Here is a 24000-nt window from a genome sequence, read left to right on the forward strand (position 1 = left end):
TATTTAAATATAACAAAGAGTGAAAAATTTAAGGGGGTCTGAATACTTTCCGTACCCACTGTATAATGAATGTGTAATTATATTTAAACAAAAGATTGTATACTATATATAATTGTATTATTTTTATACACTATTTTTATATATTAAAATGTCATTATTAGGAATTTAATTTCAAATTACATTTATGTATAATTCAAATATCTAATATTTTATTTAATTCATTTGAAAAGTAATATTTTTAAAATTTGTTTCAAATGTTCAAGTACAATAATCATATTGCAATTACCATATTTTAATTTAATTATAATATGTGTGTGTGTGTGTGTATAAATGTGCATTGTAATAGTATTTTACTTTATTTTAAGTACAATAATCATATATATGATACTAGTATTGTATTTGTAGACTAAATAATATATTTTAATTTAATTATAAAATGAATATACATTTTGAACTGAGATAAGTCAAATATCTATTGAATATATACAAATTAATATGTATATGAATGTATGTGTTAATAGTATTTGCTTCAATTCTATGCTGCGTTAAGTATAATAATCATATTGCAATTACCATTCCAGTAATGAGAATCCCCACTGAGAATTATGAAAAATAGGAAAAAACTAAAATGTATTACAATAATGAGAATTTTTGGGGGGAAATATGCTTAATTGGCATCAAAATGCTGCATGCTCAAATGCAAAGTATAATTTCATATTTGGGGTGAAATGTGATGGACTTTTTGTGTTTGACATGGGATATTTTTACTATTTATTAAAAAAGATAATCTAACTCACATCCATCTAAATAAATCCTAAATAAAAATCTAAATTCTTTTTTGAGAGTTCAATTTTATTTTTTATTTTTATTTTTTATCAAAAAAAGGATTAAAAATGTTGCAAAATATATAAAAGTAAAACAAAATTACTAGAACTATTAAAATAAAAATGAAAATACTTTTTATATGTGTGTATGTATATTAATATATATATATATATATATATATATATATATATATATATATGTATATATATATATATATATATATATATATATATATATATATATATATATATATATGTGTATGTATGTATATGTATTCTGCTTTGCCCATATCATATTTGATAAAATAATTTGAATAATAATTTACAGAACTTTATAAATTATGATTACAAATAAAATTCGCAAAATAATTTCAATTCATATTTTATTTTAATATTTTTATATTTATTTGATCCAATTCAGCATTACAAAAATGATGTTTATACATTAATCAGAAAGTGTGGGAACCCCTTGCTGAATCTGTGAAATGTGAGTTATATATAATCATTGTAAACCATACATTACAATTCATTTTATTGTTTTTATTTATAACTGTCCTGAGTAAGATATATTTTACATAAAAGATGTTCACATTTAGTCCACAGGACAAAAAAAAAAATAATGAAAATAAAAAATAGCTGAAATTATTAAAATAACCCTTATTCAGAGAAGTTTGTGAACCCTTTTGGTTCTTAATAATATATCGTGTTTACCCTGATGATCCACGACTGCTCCTTTCTTGTTTTGTGATGGTTGTTCGCGGAGTCCCTTTGTTTGTTCTGGAACAGTTAAACAGAGCTGTTCTTCAGAAAAATCCTCCAGCTCCTGCAGATTCTTCAGGTTTCCGGCATCTTTTGCATATTTGAACCCTTTCCAGCAGTGACTGTATGGATTTTATGAACCGTCTTTTCACACACTGAGGACAACTTCAAAGGCACTCAAACACAACTATTAAAAAAGGTTCAAACATTCACTGATGCTCCGGTAATGCCTGTTTTGGGTATTTTGGGGGTAATTCTTGGGCCTGTGTAGATCCTTTCACATCTCTCACTTCTTTGTTTAGATGAAACCTTACAAGGCCGCGGCTCCACGCAGACGGTAAAAGTTAAACCTTGAGGCAGCTTCACAGTGCATTAAACGCTGTGATTTCAGAAGAGCATGTAAATTCCTGCTTTCCCTGATGCAGTGTGAGCCCTGCCGGAAGTTGTGAGACCGTGCCGTGCCGTACCATGCTGCGTACTGAGGCATGTAGGGCAGATATCAAGCGCTGCACTGAAAGCATTGGCTTTTTCACTGCATGCCTGGTATTTTTTTCTCTTTGGAAATGAAAGCAGGCTGACATGCGTCTGACACTGAAAGCATTTGGAGTAATTCCAGTGTGGGTTGCTGCACATTGTCAGGTTTCCTAGCTATTATTTTTGTCAGGGGTCGCGACCTCTAGCGCAGCGCTTATCACAGTTTCCCGCACGCCCCGCTAAAGTCAAGATGGCTGGTGTGGTCGTCAACAGCACTTAGCTGCTCTCCGAAAGTGAAAAAAAAATGCGAGGGACGCGGCTTGAGAGTGACTTTAATTGTGTGGAGGAAAGCTGCCGTTTTCTCTCATGGTCTTCATTCTTCAGCTTTAGTCACTGTGTTTCATCAGGGCTGGTGTGTGTGGATGATAGTTTGTATCGCGTCCAATCACAGCTGTATCATTGTTTCCCCGGTCACTTTGTATTCAAATGAACAGGAGTATTACAGGATTTCAGGTCAAGCGGCTACTTGGCTAGCATTCAGATTCACTTCACATTTTGATAATCATTACAGGATATTTGCTCCTCTTTCTTGACATCTAGCACAGAACTGATTTGTGTGATTGTTAATTTGTCATGCTTTGTCATGCTTTCTTGTTCAGATAAAGACTATACCACATTCTAAAAAACATATTAACAATCGATTATATGATCAATTAGACAGTACAAAATATTAAACTTGTATTATTGTATTAAATCATTAATTTAATACAATAATAAATATTTTATTAAATTAATTTATAAACACTTATCAATATAATTTGATTTATTTTACATACTATGTATTTTATTTTTAATGTTTTATTTATTTGTTTTCTGTTTAACGTACCCCCCAAATCAAAGACTTTTTTTTTTTTTTTTTTTTTTTAATTTAATACAATATAAATATTTTTAGTGCAATAAATTAGGGGACATAATTTGCTTTTTTCATTATTTATATTTTATTTATTTATTTTTATTGTTTTATTTATTTGTTTTCTTGTTTAAATCACCCCCCCCCCCAAATTCAGATTTTTATTTTTTTTTTTTTTTTTTTTTAAGGTTTAGTGCATCCTTAGGGACATTTTGTCTTTTTCATTATTTATTTTATTTATTTATTTTTTTTATTTTTGGCTGTTAATGCAATGCAAAAAAAAAAAAGTGTATTTTTTTATTGCCATTTTAGTGTTTAATGTTTACGTTAATTTAACCAAAAAACAAAACAAACTATTTATTCTAAAAATCGGTTAGTATGTAGTTATATGGGAAATATTTTTAATAAAAAATACTTTGAGTAACTTTAATTTGCCGCCACATGGACTAAATGAAATATTATGTAGTCATATTACATTAAACAGACTAGTTCAGAATTTTTAAATAAAATAGAGGAAGCCTTTGCTCTTGTCGTCGTAGTAGCCACAGCTTCTTTTCACAGAGGCTTTGTTTAGACGAGTTTGTGTGTCTGTTATTGCTCATCATACGCAGAGAATTTTCACATTGAACACCCCGCCGTCCCCAGTTCATGCAAAATGAAAAGCACAAGAAAGCAAAACTAGTGTCAATGAGTAGCTAAATCTTCTAGAAAAGAGGAATAAGAGATGGAGAGAGAGAAAGAGAAGGACGCCTCTTTTTAATTTCTATGTGCATCACAGAGGCAGGTGAGCCCATCCAGAAGGACTGCAAGACAGAAGCGGAGACTCACAGCATCAGAGCCACAAACTTCAGATCAAAAACCCACACAATACCGGCTCAGTTACAGACAGACAGAGAGAATGAGAAACCGCTCTGGTCGTACTAAGTGAAGAGTAAGGAAAACACAGTTCTACTTCAGTCAAATGCCAAGAAAATAACAGATGGTTGTCTAAAACATCATTTTGAGGCTTGCATATCTCTTACTATTTCTGCATTATTTTATATATACTGTGCACAGATTTTCCACATGCATGAAATAACCGGATGACTTTGCCAATATGTGCAGAAAAGCCCATTTTCTCATTACGTTGCAGTAAATATCTGAGCTCCACTGAGCTGTTATTTACTGCAGTGCAATGAGAAAATGAGCTTCATAGCTCATATCCACAAAGGCATAAAACAAATTCTCAAAAGAAGAAAAGTAAAAATATAAAAATATACATATCAAAACATAAATGATTCGATTTCTCAATGGAAGCCAGAACTTGTCTAAAAACAGTAGGTAATTTGCTTCATAGTGCGCGGTTGTGCTAGAAAAACACAGATGTGTTTGTTTGGGCTGAGAAGCATGAGTTTACCTGCGGTCTTAATGTACATTAGTAACTGACATGTTTGTTTTCCCTCTTATGAAGAGCGTAAGAAATTAAAATGCTGATGCTTCATTGTAATGCATCTGTCAAACCTGGCGAGAAGCTTTCCGTTGTCCGACTGAAATAGGTCTGATTTCCGTTTTCCTGCCGAGCTACGAGCGCACGCAGCGGGCGGTGAGACTGAAATAGGTCTGATCTGGGAGTTAACCATTGCTGTTTGTACTTCATGTCAGAAAGCGCTTTTCTATTCCAGTGCGCTACATTTTTCGCGACATTCTGAAACACTTAACGTGGCTTAATGAATGAAAAATGACCAAACTCAGTAAACACATTATTAATAATGCATTGACTAATGTTAATGAATAGAGTTTTATGTAAAGTGAGTCTGTTGTTTAATGTGAGAAGTACAGTAAAAATCTAGTTTGTCATATAAGTTTTTACACTGATATTTATTCGTCTTCATTTATATGCACCTATATAAAAATGCATGGTCATAAACATTAGTATTTACTTCCTTTTAGGCAAGGCAAGTGTTTTTTTTTTTTTAATATAGCCCATTTCATACAGAATAGTATTTTAATGTACTTTACATAAATGTGATTTAATTATAAAATCATAAAATAATCACAATAAAAATTACATGCAAAATAACAACAGCCAAAAAATTACTGTAAATAAAATAAAAAAAATATATTTTTAATTTTCATCTATTTCAGCTTGACTGTCTAAAACTGAAATACAATTGTATAAACACTATAGTTATATTTAAAGGAAAAAGAAAACTAATAAAAAATAATAATGCCCCCAGCCCCCCCAAAAATTACTAGAACTTGAACTAAGATTAAAATGAAAACATTCAAAACATTAAGAAAACTAAAATAGTATCTCACTAATTCTAAAATAATGCTGCTTTGAGTTAGAAATTGATTCACTGAGTTTGCACTGATTCACAGAAATGAGTTGATCCTGTCAACGATATCTATAATTTAAATTATAATCTACTGTATAAATGTCTTTATCTGAACACTCATACTCATGAGTCACAAGATGAATCTAAGGACATGATATTGAAAACATGATGCTTAATTTTATATCGCTTTCAAAATCATTGTGAACTATCAGTGTGAATGATCATCCAAGCCTCGTTAAAGGGATAGCTCACACAAAAATGAAAATTTACTCATCCTCAGTTTGTTTTCCTGACCAAACAGTTGACGGTAGCCATTGACTTCTACAGTAGTGTTTTCCATACTATGGTTGTCGAAGGCTACCGTCAAATGTTTGGTTACCAACATTCTTCAAAATATCTTCTTTTGTGCTCAACGGAAGAAAGAAACTCATCCAGGTTTGGAACAGCTTCGAGGATGAGTAAATGACAGGATTGTATCCCGTTAAAGCCGCTGCACTGCCACGTGTGGCTGCCGGTGGGTTTGTTTGGGTGAAGGCCAGCTAAGAGCGCACAAACACAAGCTCTGAAGCGTGAACTCAGTAACACGCTTCCACAGAGGACGCGTTAAACACTCGCTCTGGGCAAATGTTTGGTCTGAAACCACACGGCCACTTCTCTGATGACTGCAGCCCTTCTGCCTCACGGCTGTGTGCTTGAGTAAAAGTGACTCAGTCAGTGTTTTGTGTGTTTAACTGACAGTGTTTAGGTCGAAGCGCCACGTCCTGACCCTTCTGCTCGTCAGTAACAGATCACCCGTCAGCTAGGAGAGATTATGAAGTCTGCCTGACACGGGTCATTGTGCTTGAAGAGACACTGTCTGATGTCAGGTTGTCAGAATAACAGCATTTCACAAACCATTAAACATTTTGCATCTCTCAGAAAAATCTAATATGCTTTTATACACACCTTTATGTATATTCATTCATTTGCATATTTATAATTGGTCAATTCGTGATGCTTAGTCTTAATTGAAAATATTCAGTGCAGTTCCGATTTTTATTTCATAAAATTGAAATTGCACTATTTATCTTTGATTGAATATGTTTGTTACAGCTACTGAAGAGAGTATAGCGCTCTTTCTCTCTCGTTGTCATTTATTTAATATTAAAATAGACTGCTGTAGGTAGAAAGTGTATACTACAAGGTATAATGTGCAAAAATAAACAAAAATATCTGCATTTGACACTTTTCTGCATATTTGCATCAGAGTTTATTTTGACACTTCTGCGTATTTGCATGTAAATGTTCATCAGTTATATGCATTTGATGCTTCATGCAAACATTCGTCTGTTATATGCATTTGACACTTTGTGTATTTGCATATGAGCTTTCATCAAATATATGCATTTGACACTTTTCTGCATATTCTATATGAGCATTTGTTAATAATAACTTTTGTGCATATTTACATGCGCATGTTCAACAAATATGCAATATGCATTCATCAGATATATGTATTGAGACTTCTGCATATGCATTTGAGTGTTTACCAAATGTATGTATTTGATACGTTTCATATTTGCATTTGTCAAATATATGCATTTGACGCTTTTCTGCAGATTTGCATGCAAACATTCATATATGCATTTGTCACTTTTCTGTGTATTTCCATATGAGCTTTCATCAAATATATGCTTCTGACTCTTTTCTGAATATTGTACACGAGTGTTTGTCAAATATGCATTACGATTTTATGCATATTTGCATGTGCACATTCAACAAATACATGCTTTTATACAAATCTGCATATACTCATCTGCAAATTTTTTAATCATCCAATTTACTATTCATTCATATACTCATCCACATATTTCACATGCAAATTATACATTCATTGTAATTACATGCATTTGACACGTTTCTGCTTTATAAATGTGAGCATTGAAAAACAGCCATATGTTACTCTCACAGCCTTAGAACACAAATGACTCAGTCCTTCCTACAAATAATACATACATACATTCAAACAAACATTGTTTTATTGTAGTATTGACCTAAAGACATCGCTATTGTAATGTTTGCTGTATTTTTCTCAGGATATTGCCGTGACCTTAACCACCATTCATGCCTTGATGAGTTATGTAGGATGGAGGGATGCTGGATGAGTGTGTGGGTTGTCTGAAACATAGTGTAATGACTCGAGTCCCTTTTTTTAGAGCTGCACAGCTGTATGCGCCGTAACGGTTTAGTTGCACACAGCGTTGCATGATGCATGAAGACATGCTACTTCACATAGAATATGTAGAGAAACCAGCATTCAGACTAGTTAAGTTCAGGTTTGAGGTCAGTAAGCATTTTTTTTTTTTTTTTTTTGAAAGAAATCCCTTTAAAGGGGTCCTATTATCCTCTTTTACAAGGTCTTGATTTTGTTTTGGGGGTGTACTAGAACAGGCTCTCATACTAGGTTGTTCGAAAAACATATATTTTCCACATATTTTACATTATTACAACACCTGTCTCCCCAGTCTGGCATGAACGGCTGGAATAGTTCCTGTAACAAATGAAGCCACGCCTTCTGAAATACGAAATGCGCTGTGATTGGTAAGCTGGGCCAGTGTGTGTTGTGATTGGCAGCACTCGGCGTCTGGTCGGGAAATGTCATGCCCCTTATCATAGGCCTGCTGTGAGCTTCAGTGTAAATATTGCGTCAAAATCAAATCAATTTGAGCGTGATTTAAACCTGGATGATTTTAACCACTCTAAGCTCGTCTGTCTTGGGAAAACTAGCGTGTCTCCGACATAGTGATAACACTCGTTGCCTTCTCTAGTGCAGCTCAAGCAGGTCTCGTCCCATTCGTAGATATCTGTGATATCACAAATCCCGAAAAAAATATGCGTTGTAGTCCAAACGAGTCGTTCGTTGAAAAGTGATTTCTGTTAAATAAATATCTTCTTGAACTTTGAGCTTTGTAACTTTGCAGATCTTTGTTATGCTCAAACAGCAACATTACACACTAACTAAAGTTGAAAAAGTGAAAAAGCATAATAGCACCCCTTTAATGCTCACCATTGCTGCATTTATTTGATTTAAAAAATACAGTAAAATCAGTAATATTGTGAAATATTATTGCAATTAAAAATAGCAGTTTACTACTATAATACATATAAAAATGCAATTTATTCCAGTGATCAAAGCTGAATTTTCAGTATCATTACTCCAGCCTTCACTGTCACACGTTCCGTCAGAAATCATTCTAATATTCTGATTTGCTGCTCAAGAAAATATTATTTTTTGTTCTTTTTTTTTTTTTTTTTTTTTTTTTTTAACAGACCCTATTCAATGTATCAATTTTTATAGTTTAATATCTATAAAAATAGCATTTGCGAAATTTCTGTTTTCGTGTTTCATGAATTAAAAAAGGGTTTGGAATGACGTGAGTGTGAGTAAATGATGGGTGAACTATTCCTGTGGGTTACAAAAGCCATTTCTATCTAAATGGACCTTAACCAGTGTGTGTTTTTTTCTGATATTTGCTCTTAAATGAAGTGAGTTGATACTAAATGGATTTGCCTGTGGTGACATGAGCTGGCCTCTTTGTCTACGGGCAAAGGCTTTATTGGACAATTAAGGATGCATTAAAGACGGTCAGTGGTTCTGGATTTAGGTCAAATGCAGCACGCTGTTGTTAAGGGAAGCTTTCCATTGCAAATAAATAGTGTTTTTGCTATTAAGCGCTCTGTGTGGTGTGTAAGTGAGGATTCTTCCTTGTATATTCCATCTGTACGTCAGACTAAAAGCCCGACGTGTTCCCGTGGTGTGGAGAAGCTCATCGGTGAGCGTGCGTTTCTTTCACTGTCATGCACACTGTCAGGAGAATCAGAGCATGAAGCGAAGCTCCCTTCGGACTCTCAGCCGGCGTTCTGTTAGTTTGAATGGTGTTTGCGTGATACAACTGTCTCTGTCATCTGCCGTGCGTTTGCAGTGTAATGCTTGCATCTGTAGGACGAGGGATGAATGTGACAGTGATGTGAATGACAGTGGAGAATCTATATTTTGTGGCATCATTTTGTTTATTCAATTATTTTAAAAAGTAATAATTGAATGTGTAATTGATGTGTAACATCTCTCTAAAGATCTCCCTCTTATGCTTCATATAAAACACTTCTCTGAAATGACAAGATGGCTTACAAGGGTTTTTTTTTTTTTTTTTTTTCTCACTCATTCTGTGGCTCCACGGTGAACAAAGACCGAATTCTCGCTCCATGATCCCTTGAGCTTCTCCGTCTTTGTTCGTGTGTTTCCAGTGACAGCGCAGGCTTGGAAAGTGCTTCTCTAATTCTACATCATTACTGTACTTTGTGTGTGTGTGTGATTTTAGGATGGAAAAATTTATTATTTGATTGCCGTTTAATCTGCAGAGTTAACTGTAAGATATTTGCAGGTTTATTCACTTTTTGAAACATTAGTTTTAGCATCACGACCAATCAGACACTGCAATATTGACTCAGCTAATGAGGCGAGTTTTGGGGGCGGGGCTAACTGTTTGATTGACCATTGGAGGGAAACCTGTTTGAAAATGGTAATTTTTGAAGTGACGATTAGTGATGCTAACGGCATGGAAATTACTCACTGCTTTCTTAAGCATTGTTTTGTAGAATTTGGTAATAATTGAAAAGTTATTTTAGTATCATTGATATACTATCTACCTTCTTCCTTCTACTTCTTATATTTTCTGTTTTCATTTTAATTTTGGGATAATGAGATATTAGTTTTATTGTTGTTTTTTTAATGTCTATACAATTTTAAATTTTAATATTATTTATATTAAACGTCTAATAATGTATAATTAATATAATGATAATATATAAATATTTTATAAATAATTTGTATTAATTATAACATTTAATATAATATGAATGGTATTACTATGATATAATAAATATTATAGCAAATTTATTTAGTTAGAAATAATTTATATTAAATATGACAACTCTATTACAATATTTAGAATTTAATAAATGTGTTGCCCTGGCAACTAGTTGAAATAAAATACATATTTATATTTTATTTTAATTTCAGTTAAAGTATTTTTTTTATTATGTATAATGACATAATTCATATAATTGTATAATAACTTATATTTATTTTTTAAATATGTAATTAATAATTAATTTACAGTTAATAATATTTTATAATATTATAGAATTAAATATAATATTAAATGTATTTAGTTACAAATAAATTATTTGAATTAGATATAGCATTTAATATAATATTAATATTTTTATAATAATATTATAATAAAATTATATTTTGTTAAATATATATATATATAAAAATATAATATAAAAAACAAAACATATAAAATAAAATATATAAAAATAAAATATAGTTAAAATAAAAAAAAAATAATCTCTTTTATTATAGTTTAGTTTAGTTTAATGCAAATGTTTCATGGTTTTAATTTCAGTTATCAACAATAAGCTTGGGTGAAAGTGAACGCTTGCATTTCCAAGCAAAATAATACTTTTGATCAATCTATTAACAAGAATAAACAACTGATGAATTTAATTTTACATTGAAAGTTTCACTTTATGATCATGCATTTAAAATGGAGAAACACCTCCAGTATCTTGTGCTGTTGATGTCACAGGACGTGCATCCAATCAGTGTAATATTTTAAAGCAGATTCATCTGTCACTTGTTGAGTTTCCACTGAATATCCATTGTAAAATCTGGACTTTGATGCAGAACGAGTTGAGAGCTCTTGTAAGCACAGAGGAGTGTTTCATCTCCTCACATCAGTTAGCATTGCTTTGTGCTCTCTTCATCCACAGACTCCAGTAAATAAATGCCGTTAGACGTACAAACGGATATTAAAACAGCACTGACATGAATTGAATCCATTCTTCTTTCAGCGCTGAGTCTTGTTTTGGAGGCAGAGCATGGTTTGAGCAGCCGTAACGATATTGCCTGCTGTGTTTTCTTGTAAGATCAGTGCAGTCGTGCATCCAATCTGTCAGCAGGCTTTGGCTGGAGTTTGATGCTGTTTCGTCATTCTACAATCTACAACTGAGAGCAAAACCCTGGTGCTTCGGCGTGCAGCACGTGTTTGCTCATTGCTCTAGTTATTATGTTTTCTGCGTATGCACCACAGGGTTTCTGCAGTCTTAAGTCTTAATTCTCCCTTTCACAGATAAAGAGACCTTAAATAGTCTTACATCTGAGCAGAAAGTTCTGAAAAAATTCATGAAGTCATAGCATTAAATAATAATTGTCCTGTTTTCACACCTGCTATTGATTGATTGATTGATTTTAACTTACTTTACTATTTTATTAACTTCATGCAAGTTATTTGTTTTATTATCCATTTATTTATTTATTTTAACATAAAAATCTTAATTTTTATTATTTGTTGTTTTTACTTAATTCAAGTGATTTTGTTTCTTATTAGGGGCCTAGTGTAATCGTTAGATTTCTTCTTCTTCTTCTTCTTCTTCCACAGAAAGTCTATGGCAGCCCATAGAACCGCTTGCGGGAAAGTTGTGAAATTTGGCATACTGATAGAGGACAGTCTCAACATTAATCATAGCAAATTTGGAGTCTCTAACTCCAACTCTCTAGCGCCACCACTTGATGACATATCAATTATGTCATATTAAGCCAGACCATTTTGATTTATGTTGAAAATCTACTTTTTTGAACTCCTCATCAACGTTTTGGTCCGATTTTCACCAAAATAGAGTCAGATGATCTTCAGACTGTGCTGACAAAAAGTCGATAAATGAAACTGTTTTCGTACAGCGCAGCTACAAATTTTAGGCATAGTGCCAAACTGCATCTGAGGCTGTATCTCTTCAAAGCTTTGACATAATGACATATTTCTTTATTACAGTTATTTATTTTTAATTTATTATGTATTTATGTGTTTATTTTAACCTTCATTTTTGAGTTTTGTTTTCATTTATTTATTTATTTATTTATTTGTCTATTTGTTTAACTAATTGATTAATGAATTATAAACTAATTTGTTTTCATTAATAAAATGCAAGTGAAAATAGATTATTTTAAATGCCTCCATTTTTGTTAAGTTTTTTGTTTTCATAAATAATTTATTTCTTGTTTGTTTGCTGACTTATAAAAGCCTTCGTTTCTGTGAAGCATGTAATATCATTGGAATTATAATTCTTACACTGAGATTGAAGATGGATTGTTTTACAGGTCAGTCTGTGTGATCAATGAGCTGATGTTAGTATTGTTTCCACTAGTATGATGCCCACGTGTCTCTTCAGATGGGTCACACACCGAGAAAACCAATGCTGAATGCAAACAATACAATGCACATAAGCATATTTTTGAGTAATTCCTCCGTACAGTCAGGTGTTGATGTGATGCATGATCACTAACCTGTGTTTATCTCTCTTTCTCTCTTATGTGCCGTGTGTCTGTGGGCTGGTCCTGATCCTTCTCAAACGTCTCCTCTGAAGGTAACATGCTTTATTTTACTCCTTTACCATGGTAAAAGACCTTCAGGCGCACTCTGTTGTAAGATGAACTGCTGCTGAATTAATGCTGCAGGTGCTTTTAAAGCTTTCTGAGGACGAGAGCGTGATCTGCTCAGTGTGACGTGTGTCTCTAAATAAAGAGGAGGACGATGCCCCGAGGAGCGCTTTATGGCTCAAGGAGTCCTTGCTTACGTTTCATTTAAATATTAACTTTGGCTTTGTTGTTTCTGATCAAATTCAGATCGGCTCAAATGAGATGATTGTTGACGTGCAGTAAGACTCTGATCCAAAACCTGTGGAAATAATAATGAATTAATTTTAGCCAGATTCTATGTGCTTGTGTCCTTTATGGAAAGGCAATCACATCAGTGCATTTTTGAAATTATAGTTTTAATGAATATTTTGAATTAACTTAGATTTTTATATTTTTAGTTTTTATTAATGTAATTTGTACTTTTGTCATTATTACTGCTACTACTACTAATAACATTATTATTATTATTATTATTATTATTATTATTATTATTATTATTATTATTATTATTATTGCTATTTAGGTTTAATTGTTTTTTATTTCAGTTTTAGTTTTATTATAGTTTAGTAATTTTACTGTTTCCAAGTCAACATTTCTTAATTTGTTTAAGTTTAGTTTAGTTTCATGTAGTTATTAGTATATATTATATATGTATTTATTTATATTATAGATATTTATATTATTATTCATAATATGTTTTAACTTATTTTATTTATTTGCCAGGCAATTATATATATTTATATATATAATTGTACATTATTATATTTATATTATTTATATAATTTTTTAGTGTTTCAGCCTAAACTGATCTCAGTTAGTTGCCAAGGCTACTTTTGTAATTTTCATTTAGTTTGAATTTCTTATACAAATTTTATATTATATTATATCATTTAATTAAAATACTTATTTTTCCGCTTTACTTCTGTTGACATTAGTTTTTACGTTAAAATATTTTTGACCCTGAATGTTCAGTAAACAAACAAACAAATTATTCCAGATGGCAGGCAAAGTAAAAATGTATTGGCAAAATATGACACCAAAAACATGAATTAAATAGTTTAAAATAGGTGAAATTATCCAATATTTATTGCATGCTTTTTAGTCAGTCTTATTAATCATGGCTTCATCTCCATATGCAGTTTTTGGACCAGAGCTGTAAATGAATGTGAATTACAGCTCAGATCATTTGCTTAGAGAGATTTTGACGAGTAATGTCTGTGTTCTGAGATCTTTGACTTCAAATCTGAGCAAAGCTGGAAATATATTTGAGTTAACGTCTGAGAAATAGAAACCTTACCTCATTTCATTGCAGTCTTTGAATATCAAGCTGGATCAAGTTACTTTATTTTAAGATAAGGATTGTGACATTCAGTGTGAATTGTTCATGCAGCCTTTTTCTATGAGCTCCAGTAAGCAAAGATCATAAATCGCTTATAGTTCATTCGTCATTTGATGCTTTGTGTGAGAAATGGTTTGAAATTTAAGATGTAATTCTCTGAAAATCTCCTTCGCATTTTGAGTCCAGGTTTGACGTCACCGGTGCGTCTCAGGTTTGAGAAAGTGTTTGTGATTGGCTGTTGTCTGTCTTGAGCAGGATTATATGGTCCTCTCTCAGCGGTACTGAGTCTAGCGGTGAGAGATGCTCGTGTTATTGCTCTCAAAAAGCACACCGCTCTCTCGCCGTAATCCCTGAAAACCCATCTGGCCTGCGTGAGGCCGCTGTCACACTGCCCTCGTTCACCGCCGCTCATGTTTAAATCGCTCTCATTCCTCCCGCATTTATGTCCCTCTGACACCGACATTCATAATCTGCCCTGAGAGACACAAACCGCCGCAGAGGAAACCAGAACAGGTGCTTATTTAGGACTTCATACTGCTGCTGTTCCTGTTAAAAAATTCTGTTTCGAATAAATGCTGTTCTTTTGAACTTTCTATTCATCAGAGTCATGGTTTCCACAAACATGTTCAGCAGCACAACTGTTTTCTGAAGGATTATGTGACACTGAAGACTGGAGTAATGATGCTGAAAATCATTCTAATAAGCTGATTTTCTGCTGAAGAAACATTTCAGATTATTATCAACATTGAAAACAGGTGCGATGCTTCGTATTTTTGTGGAAACCATGATGCATTTTATTTTTTAGGATTCTAATAAAATAAAAAAGCATTTATTTGAAATGGAAGTCATTTGTGACATTATAAACGTCTTTACTGTCACTTTAAATAAATGTAATGCATCCTTGATGAATAAAAGCATTCATTCATTTCAAAACTGACCCAAAAATATTTGAAGAGCTAGTCACAACGCAGAGTTGCTGTTTTATAATATTAGTTTTGAGTCTTTTGTTATGATGACATGAGGCTGTTTTTGCAGACTGATTATAAATAATCTGAGTTTTTGGTTTGTGTCCATCAAGTTCAAAGTATCCAAAAGAGAAAATAATCAAATGAGATAAAGTGCTTTTCATTTCTAAGTATTCCATTCACTGGATTATCCAAAAATAGACATTACCATGTGGTTATTAAAAAAAAATTTGGTTGAATTTCCTGCAAAACTGAGTAATTCCAAGCATCCCGTCTGTCTCAGTGAAGTGTGTTTCACAGCCCTGCTGCTTGAGGCTCCTCCGGATGAATGAGATCTGCTGTGACTCTTGTGTTGTGATGTGGCAGATTACAGACTCTGGTTAATTTAACTAAACCGGGGAAGATGAGATTGGATAGAGATGAGATTAATGGAGCAGAAAAGTGTCCTGTGACCAGCTGTCCTCTTTAAAGGGGTCATATGATGCTGCAAAAAAAACATTATTTTGTGTATTTGGTGTAATGCAATGTGTTTATGCGGTTTAAGGTTAAAAAAACACATTATTTTCCATATAATGTACATTATTGTTTCTCTTCTATGCCCCGCCTTCTGAAAAGCGAGGTGTGCTTTGAGTGGCCAGCTATCTAGTGCGTTGAGATTGGCCGAATGCCTCAAGCGTGTGACGGAAATGTTACGCCTCTTAACATACTGTGATGCCGTCTCCCAGCAAGCAGCACGAGACTCAGTCATTAGTTTGCGATCCCGACATCACTAGACGAGACAAAACCAATAAAACCCATTACAAACGAGGCATTTGTTGCATCCAGTGGGGACATAATAACTGATTATAATGACTTATACTGTCTTTTTACACGTTGCGTTGCGTATCGCGCTGCATAAAACATAAAACCATGTCTGCATTTGTGATCTGAGAAACAAAAAGCCTACTCTACTGCTCAAAACTCGCGTTTGAATCATCATTGGCAAATTATTTAAATATAAAAAACTTACTTACAGGCTGTGAGTCAGAAGCACCAGACTGTCCTTGCAATGTTTGAACTGCCCAACTTTATAGAAACAGCCGTTGTGCTACAAATGCATTGCAGGCTACTGGTTCAGGAAACAGTCCTCCGTAAAATGCGCTGCACACATCTGAATATTTGGGTTGGACTGTTCTGGAACAGTGTTGAAATACAACTTAACCACTGATTTCTAGTCGTGTCCTCTTTTGGAAGAACAAACAAAGTAGTTTCGCTTTCACAATGAAACACAGCTTCTCCACAACATGGCAGTGGCAGCTACAGAGAGAATAAAAGTTATGCCTTCTTTCTTTGCGTGAACATCTGGGCAGCGTTATGCAGATCTTCCCACATAGTGACGTAGAGATGTGGGGGCGTGTTAGAACGAGCTGTTTTAGGGGGGTGTGGTTGACTCTTAACTTTGATAAAGAATATCTCTTTGGATTTGAGACTTTAGTCTTTGCTACTTTACAGATCTTCTTTATGCACCAAGAGCTTGTAACACTCCAAAGAGAAAGGAAAAATTAAAATTGCATCATATGATTATCAGTGTAATGCCTAATGTGCTTTTTGTTTATTTAACCCTCTGTTGACTATACTCAGTGACATATAATGGTCAATAGAATTTTAGGGTCAAAGGTAGTCACTTTTGGTATTTTTGATATGGCATCACACCGTGCATGGTTAATGTGGTGGGTATCATGCATAATTATTATTCCAAATATTTATTTTAGCCCCTAAGCATTTAACAATTTGATTAGCTGTGTTTTTATGCATTTAGCAGATTCCAAAATCCAAAACTATAAAAAAAAGCAATTAATCAGACACATTCATTTTTCTTTGTTCCTCAATCCTCAATTTCATACCAAACTAAACTACACTACTTTTTTTTTTTGTGTGTGTGTGTGTGTGTGTGTGTGTAAAAGAAATCAATACTTTTATTCAGCAAGTATGCATTAAATTGATGAAAAGTGCCCGTAAAGACATTTATAATGTTACAAAAGATTTCTATTTCAAATAAAGGCTGTTCTTTAGAACATTCTATTTATCTGTGAATCCTTAAAAATATTTATAATCTATAATATTCAGCAGCACAACTGTTTTCAACATTGATGATAATCAGAAATGATCAGAAATTAGAATGATTTCTGAAGATCATGTGACACTGAGGACTGGAGTAATGATGCTGAAAATACAGCTGTGCATCAGTGAAATAAATTACAGTTTAACAGATAATCACATAGAAAACAGCTGTTTTAAATTGTTTCATAGCATTACTGTTTTTACTGTATTTTTCATTGAATAAATGCAGCCTCGGTGAGCAGAAAAATATTTATAAATTTTGATTTATAGTGTAAACTGTCCTGAAATTCATGCTGGTCTAAGCTGGTTTTCTCAGCAGGTTGTAGTTTGGTCCGATGGACATAAACTCAGTCCATCAGCAGTGTGTCGGTGTGTCGCTTTCCTCTCCGATCCCAGGATAGAGATACCCCTGACAGAGTCATTCGCTCATCAGATCAGTCCATCTGCAATCTCTCTTTCCATTTCACTCCGTCCTGTTCCCAGTCTAAAGTCTGGACAGAGTTTGTTTCTCGTGATATTAAAGGGAGAGTACTGGCGAAAGTGGAAATTGGCATTCACATCAATGGATTATAAAATTTGCATGCACTGAAATATGTAATAAACAAAAATAAGTTGTTTTTAAATTAAACAAGTTAGTGTACATTGCAAAATGTGATGTATTAAACAAAACACGCAAAATGCTAACTAAAAATAAATATTGTGTAAATATGTATGGGGGACTTTTTAAAAAATACTTTCTTGTTTGATGTATATTTTTGGAGCATGTTTATTTTATGTACTGTTACAAATACAATGCAAAAATAAATTCAGGACTAAATTTAATAAAAAATGTTTTAAGTCATTATTTATTCATTAATTTATTTGTAAATGTACAATTTATTTATTCCAATGTATTTATACATTTATAAATTTATCAATTTATTATTTAACAGATTTAATTTAATTAAATTTTAGTATTTAGTATTTGAGCTGATACTGATTAATATTTGAGTATTTTACTTTTAAGTAATACATTTTATTTTATTTATGTATTTAGACTGTATAAGACTTCTGCTTAAATAATTGAAATGGCTTTTGTAGACAAATATAAAATATTTTTTTTTTATGTAAACTATTATGATTTTAAATGATTATGATCCTAAGATGCACTTTGCGAAGTTTCTCAAGAATCTAGACAAAGAGGAAGCTAAAATATAAGATGGTTTTCATTTGTGTCAGATGTTTTGATCACATGTACGTGAACTGAGAGTCTATTATTGTGATGGGTGCTAATAGTGGTAGTGCAGAGTGAGTAGGTGTGTCTGCACGCTGTGTGTTCAGATATCAGCAGTCCTGGGAGGAGCAGAGACAGCCGTGGGTTAATTAAACAGGGAATGTCAGAGACGCTGAGCCCGGAAGAGCGCCAGGGAGAAGGAAAGATCAAATGTGTGTGCATAGAAACCCACGTGAGATAACACCTTATCACACAGCCACTGAGACAGAGAGAGAGAAAGAGAGCTAATTCCCCTCTTCCCTGTAAACGATATTGGAACTAATTAGAAGGATTCTCAGCACGTGCAGTATTTGAGAAGCACAGAAACGCTGGTGCGAGTAATCAGAGTTAGTGCCGATAAATGAAGGCGTAATTTTACACACCTGGAGAAAAACACAGAAATATGGACTGGCATGATTAAATACTTACATACTGTCAGTTCATAAATAACTGTTCAAATAAAAGATAACTGAATGCATAGCTACAAAAATTGCAAAAAATAAATATAAAAACTCAATTAATTAAACAAGTTTGCATTTTTTATTATGTATCTTTTTTATCATCATTCTATCTGTCTGTCTGTCTATATGTCTACACCTGCTTATTGCTTTATAGATTTATTTATTTTTAACAATTTTATTTATTTTTGTTTATTATATATTATTTGTGAATGCTTATTTTTATATGCTGTGTTTTATGATTTTTTTACTTTAGGAAAATTAGTGTTTTTCACTACTTATTTGTTTGTTTGTGCAATTTTTTTTTTTTTTTTTTTTTTTTTTTTGCGCTTTAGAAAAGGTAATAGAGAAATAAATTCAGGACCAAATGTAATTAAACTTATTTATTTAATCAATTTATTTTCCTGTTATTTAATCATGTGTGCTGTGAGTTTTTTTAATTTTATTTTTTTAAATAAAATGTTTTTTTTATATATATATATATATATATATATATATATATATATATTATATATATATATATATATTATAAATATATATATATATATATATCTATATATATAGATATATATATATAAAATCAATGAAATATTAAATATAAAATATAGTTTATTTTACTATTATTTATTTTAAAATGGACTTATCACATAATATATTCATTTATATTCCTGTTATATATATATATATATATATATATATATATATATATATATATATATATATATATATATATATAAAATATAATTTTTTTTTTTTTTTTTTTTTAATAGATTGTATTTATTTATGCATGCAGGTTTGGGGCTACATAGTTCTCACTTTGTGTTCATATGTGATTGTGGAGGCTTTTTAAACCTACTGAAGTTATTCAGCCAAGGGCTTTTTTCTTTTACTTGCTAATGCTGTTAATATTAAAGCATTTGTTTCTTTATTATTTAACCACCTACAGAGATTTTAACAGGTCTGTTAAGCAGCATAATTTTTGCCCTAATAATAATACATATTTAATTTGCTTATTACAATGTATTTGTGTATTGATTTATTAATTTATAAAACAAAATGCTATGTTTTGTTCATTATATATTTTTGGTGCATGTTTATTTAATGGCACAATTTATGATCTATGGATGTTGTTTGACATTACGAGGATGACATATGGAGGATAGAGGCTTTTGAGGACAGTCAGACGAGGAGAGAGGAGGAGAGTGGCAGTGATGTAGATCTGTGTGTGTGTGTGTGTGTGCGAGAGAGAGGAGGACAGGCCCAAGGGTGTGTGTGTGTGAGATGTAGGACAGTGAGGGTGTGTGTTATTGATAGGCACAGAAGAGCATCAGTGTCTGTCTGATCTCTCAACACAAACACTCACTGTACCCCTCCTGAAGCTCAAATCAAGCACTTCTTAGTGATAAAGTTGCAGATATGTGGGTGATTTTATATCCACTAGCATGGTACAAATTCTACAATTATTTTTAAATGATAGATTATAAAGAGATTTAACCTTTTAATCTTCTTTAATTGACTGTTTTAGAAGCAATGAAAGGTTGAAATGTCTTCGACTGAGATGCTTTATTGAATTATTTTTTACTTTAATGTAGGGCCCGATGATTTCTGCGATGCAGGAAACATGGAAGGAATCTGAAATCATTCATAATGGAATTTACTGTGTAATGTGGAATGTCACGGACTTTGGATGAATAGATTTAATAAATTGTTTCGATTTAATAAATGTAAGAATTTTGTTGATTTAGATGTGCTTTTTGATTCTTAACATTTAATTAAACCATTAAAATGGAATCTAGAAAAAATAAAACCATAAACACGGTATTTGGAAAATTAAAACTGATTTCATAAAATCCTACTTATGAAATAGATTTGTATTAAAAAAGTATTCAAATTAGGGCCTTATTACTTTGAAGAACTAAAAATTGTCATATTTTTATATTTATTAGGCTAATATTTTTTTTATTTAGAGTAACACATCTATGACAGCAGCAAAATAAACTATTTGAAAAACTATTTTAAAAACTATTTGAACATATTTTTTCACTCATTTGGAGTGTATAGTTATGCATTTTAAATGTGTTTTTTGTGTAAAAGCCAAAACTTTTGACATTGAACTGCTTTTGTTATTTTGATATATTTATTGATATACATTTATTATAATATATAAAAAAACATTTTTTTATTATTATTTAATTATTATTATTTTTTAATATTAATGTTTCCCTACATTCAAATTTGAATTGCAATTGCTTCTGCCTTAATGAAAATAAAAACCTCTTAAAAATCTACATACAAACTTTAGTGGCTTTATTTCTAATATGTTTTTTTTTTTTTCCAATAATATTTCCTAATATCTTTTTTCTTCATTTCTTTTTGGCTTTCATTTATATTCAGTTGCCATTTATCTATTTATTTGAAAGTTTGAAGTGCAAAAGTCCAAACATTTTTATTTATTTATTTCCGATAATATATTTATTTCTATTTATTGAATATAAAAATTTGAATGTAGAACTTCATTTTTATTTTGTGGAAGGAAAAAAACAGCATTTGATGGATAGATAGCATTAGGCCTTTTTGCTGAATTTTCATTGCTGAATTTTTTCAAGATGCAGGGCTGTGTTATTGAGATGATCATTATGTTATTATTAGTTATAGTATTATATTTACTGATTATGCATGACTTGACAAATGCAATAAGCCACTCTGCAAGGCTGTGCATTACTGTGATTTTACTCACAGGATTTTGTGCTGTGCATCTTGTCTAACAACAGGTGTTGCATCAGAAGTGTTGATGTCATCCTCCTGCAGGCCACACACTCTCAGATACACACACACACACGCACACACTCTCTCACACACACAGAGCTACGATACACTTCCCTGCTGTTCCGTTCTGTGGCATGACACTGTATCCATGGCAACAGAGAGGCTGCAGGTCTGTCATCTACAGTGTGCAGATGCTGTAATGCTGTCAGTTGTTGTTACTGTCTGCAGCAAGCAGGCCTGGAGTACCTGCAGAGAGAGAAACCGGTAGCATTCTCAGTCAACTCAATGGCTGTTGCTCGGATGGAGCTCGTTTTGGCTCATGGATGCACAGTTCGTTTCTATTAGCCAATCACATGAGCCGTAAAATGATCTCATGACAGCTGATTGGCTGATGGCACCACAAGAAAGTTTTGCTATCACAGTCAAAGATGGTAGACTTTGGACACGAGCACAGTTGTGCTTCTCCCATTTGCTCTTTGACTATCACTCCATACAGACTGATACAAACAGATACAACAACTTCTCACATATTTATTATAATACATACTGATAAACTGAACATTTACTTCAGTGGTATGAGATGAGTTTCCCACTGAACTGTCACCAACTGAACTGCAGTGCTCAGACTATTTACAATATATAGAGTTAAGCTACAAACTCCACCATAATGATCAGTTTTTCCATCTAACCTGTATTTTGAGCTGCAGCTCATCATTTTTCACGTGTTAGCAGTCAGAGCTGGGTAGTAACGGATTACATGTTATCTGGATTACGTAATCAGATTCCAAAACTCAAGTACTTGTAATTAGAGTAAACTACTTTTTAAAATACTCGTAATCAGACTACAGTTACTTTTTTATGGATTACATGATTACATTTTATTTACACAATGGTAATAAGTTGTTCACAATTCATTGATTCTCCTAAATTTCCTTTTTTTTAACATGTATATTTTTTCCTGTTAAACCTGCCACATATATACGTTCGTGATTCTTCGAGTTTTTCCGGCGGAGAGCGGAAGGGGTAGGGTGTCAGAATCACCTCAGAAGAACAATCAGCAACAAGATAATGGGAAAATGGAGGGGAACATAGCCTTTAATATGGTTCTTTAATATATTTTTTTGAAATGGTTGATTTTTCGTTTATTGTTACTACCTTAATGCCTGTTCAAGTGTTTTGAGATGAAATATTTAACTTAGTTATGTCGTTTTAATATATTCAATATTTGACCTGGCAAGTGATATTGCTGTGAATTTTATGTTTTTCAATATTGGTTTTTGGAATGTAGGGCTGTTTTCCATAAATTTAGCTGCTTAATTAATGAGTAAATATCCTTTTAAAATCATTAGATGTGGATTTTGTTTTATTTAGTGTTACGAGCAAACACTAACAGCAAGGTACATTAGTGTTATATATTTTAGTAAGTATTAACTGTCCATACATTTGCACTTGAAAAAGAAAGCTATTGTGGCTCTTGTTGGTGAATTAAATATATTTTGTGGAATATATTTTTTCTTTGTAGAGGTCAAAATAGTACAAGATTAGACTAATTCAAAATATGTTATATGAACTTCGACAATGCTTGTATGTTTAGTGATGAGTGAAATGAAGCTTTTTTAAACTCTGAATCAGTTAAAGTGCCCCTATTATGGGTTATGAAAGGTTCATATTTTGGTTTTGGGAGTCCCCAACAACAGGTTGACATGCATGCAAGGTCAAAAAACACTTTCATTGTCTTGTAATATGCATTTATTTTTTACCTAATTTGATTCAGAATGGTAATTTTATTACTTTGAAGTGCAAATATTTAATTATTTAACATTTATGCTAACAGTGGTTTGCTCTCTTCATGTTCAGCTGTGGAGTTGATCACCTCTCATATCCATGGTTTTAGTCGCCCACTCTCTGCCCAAACAAACACCCACACACACACACACACACACACACACACTCGCTCCAGCAGGGCCTTTGAATTACCCAGAATGCATCATTCAGTCTCTCCTCCTCCTCCCAGAAGAAATGCCTCTGTCTCCCTCATATAATTTCCCGACATCTTTATCAATGTCCCATTAAATCTCAGCTAGATCATGCATCACCATTTGGAGGCCCGTCTTTTTTTATCCGCTCTGGATTTACAGCCCTTCGCTCCCATCTGCCAGCGCTGGCCGTTTTTTATCTGCCGTCAGTGATTTCCAGCGGTGCTCATACCCGAGAGATTCCTCTCAAAGTTTCTCCTTGCGTCCCGTGTGAGGAGTCGCAGTAGTTCCTCCTGATCTTGAGGTGGTTTGCAGAGAGCGGCAGCAGAAGAGTCTTGGT

The 24000-nt window shown here is 32.6% G+C and overlaps 1 protein-coding gene and 1 pseudogene across 1 annotated transcript in view; both read left to right on the forward strand.

The window, feature by feature from the left end:
• Positions 1-24000, forward strand: part of LOC109051680 (fatty acid-binding protein 10-A, liver basic) — a 677383-nt gene that overhangs the window by 379621 nt on the left and 273762 nt on the right. The gene's annotated exons all lie outside the window — the stretch shown is intronic.
• The window catches only part of LOC122140078, a 192976-nt pseudogene that overhangs the window by 36974 nt on the left and 132002 nt on the right, over positions 1-24000 (forward strand).

Source organism: Cyprinus carpio, chromosome B16, assembly GCF_018340385.1.
Source record: "Cyprinus carpio isolate SPL01 chromosome B16, ASM1834038v1, whole genome shotgun sequence".
Taxonomy (NCBI): domain Eukaryota; kingdom Metazoa; phylum Chordata; class Actinopteri; order Cypriniformes; family Cyprinidae; genus Cyprinus; species Cyprinus carpio.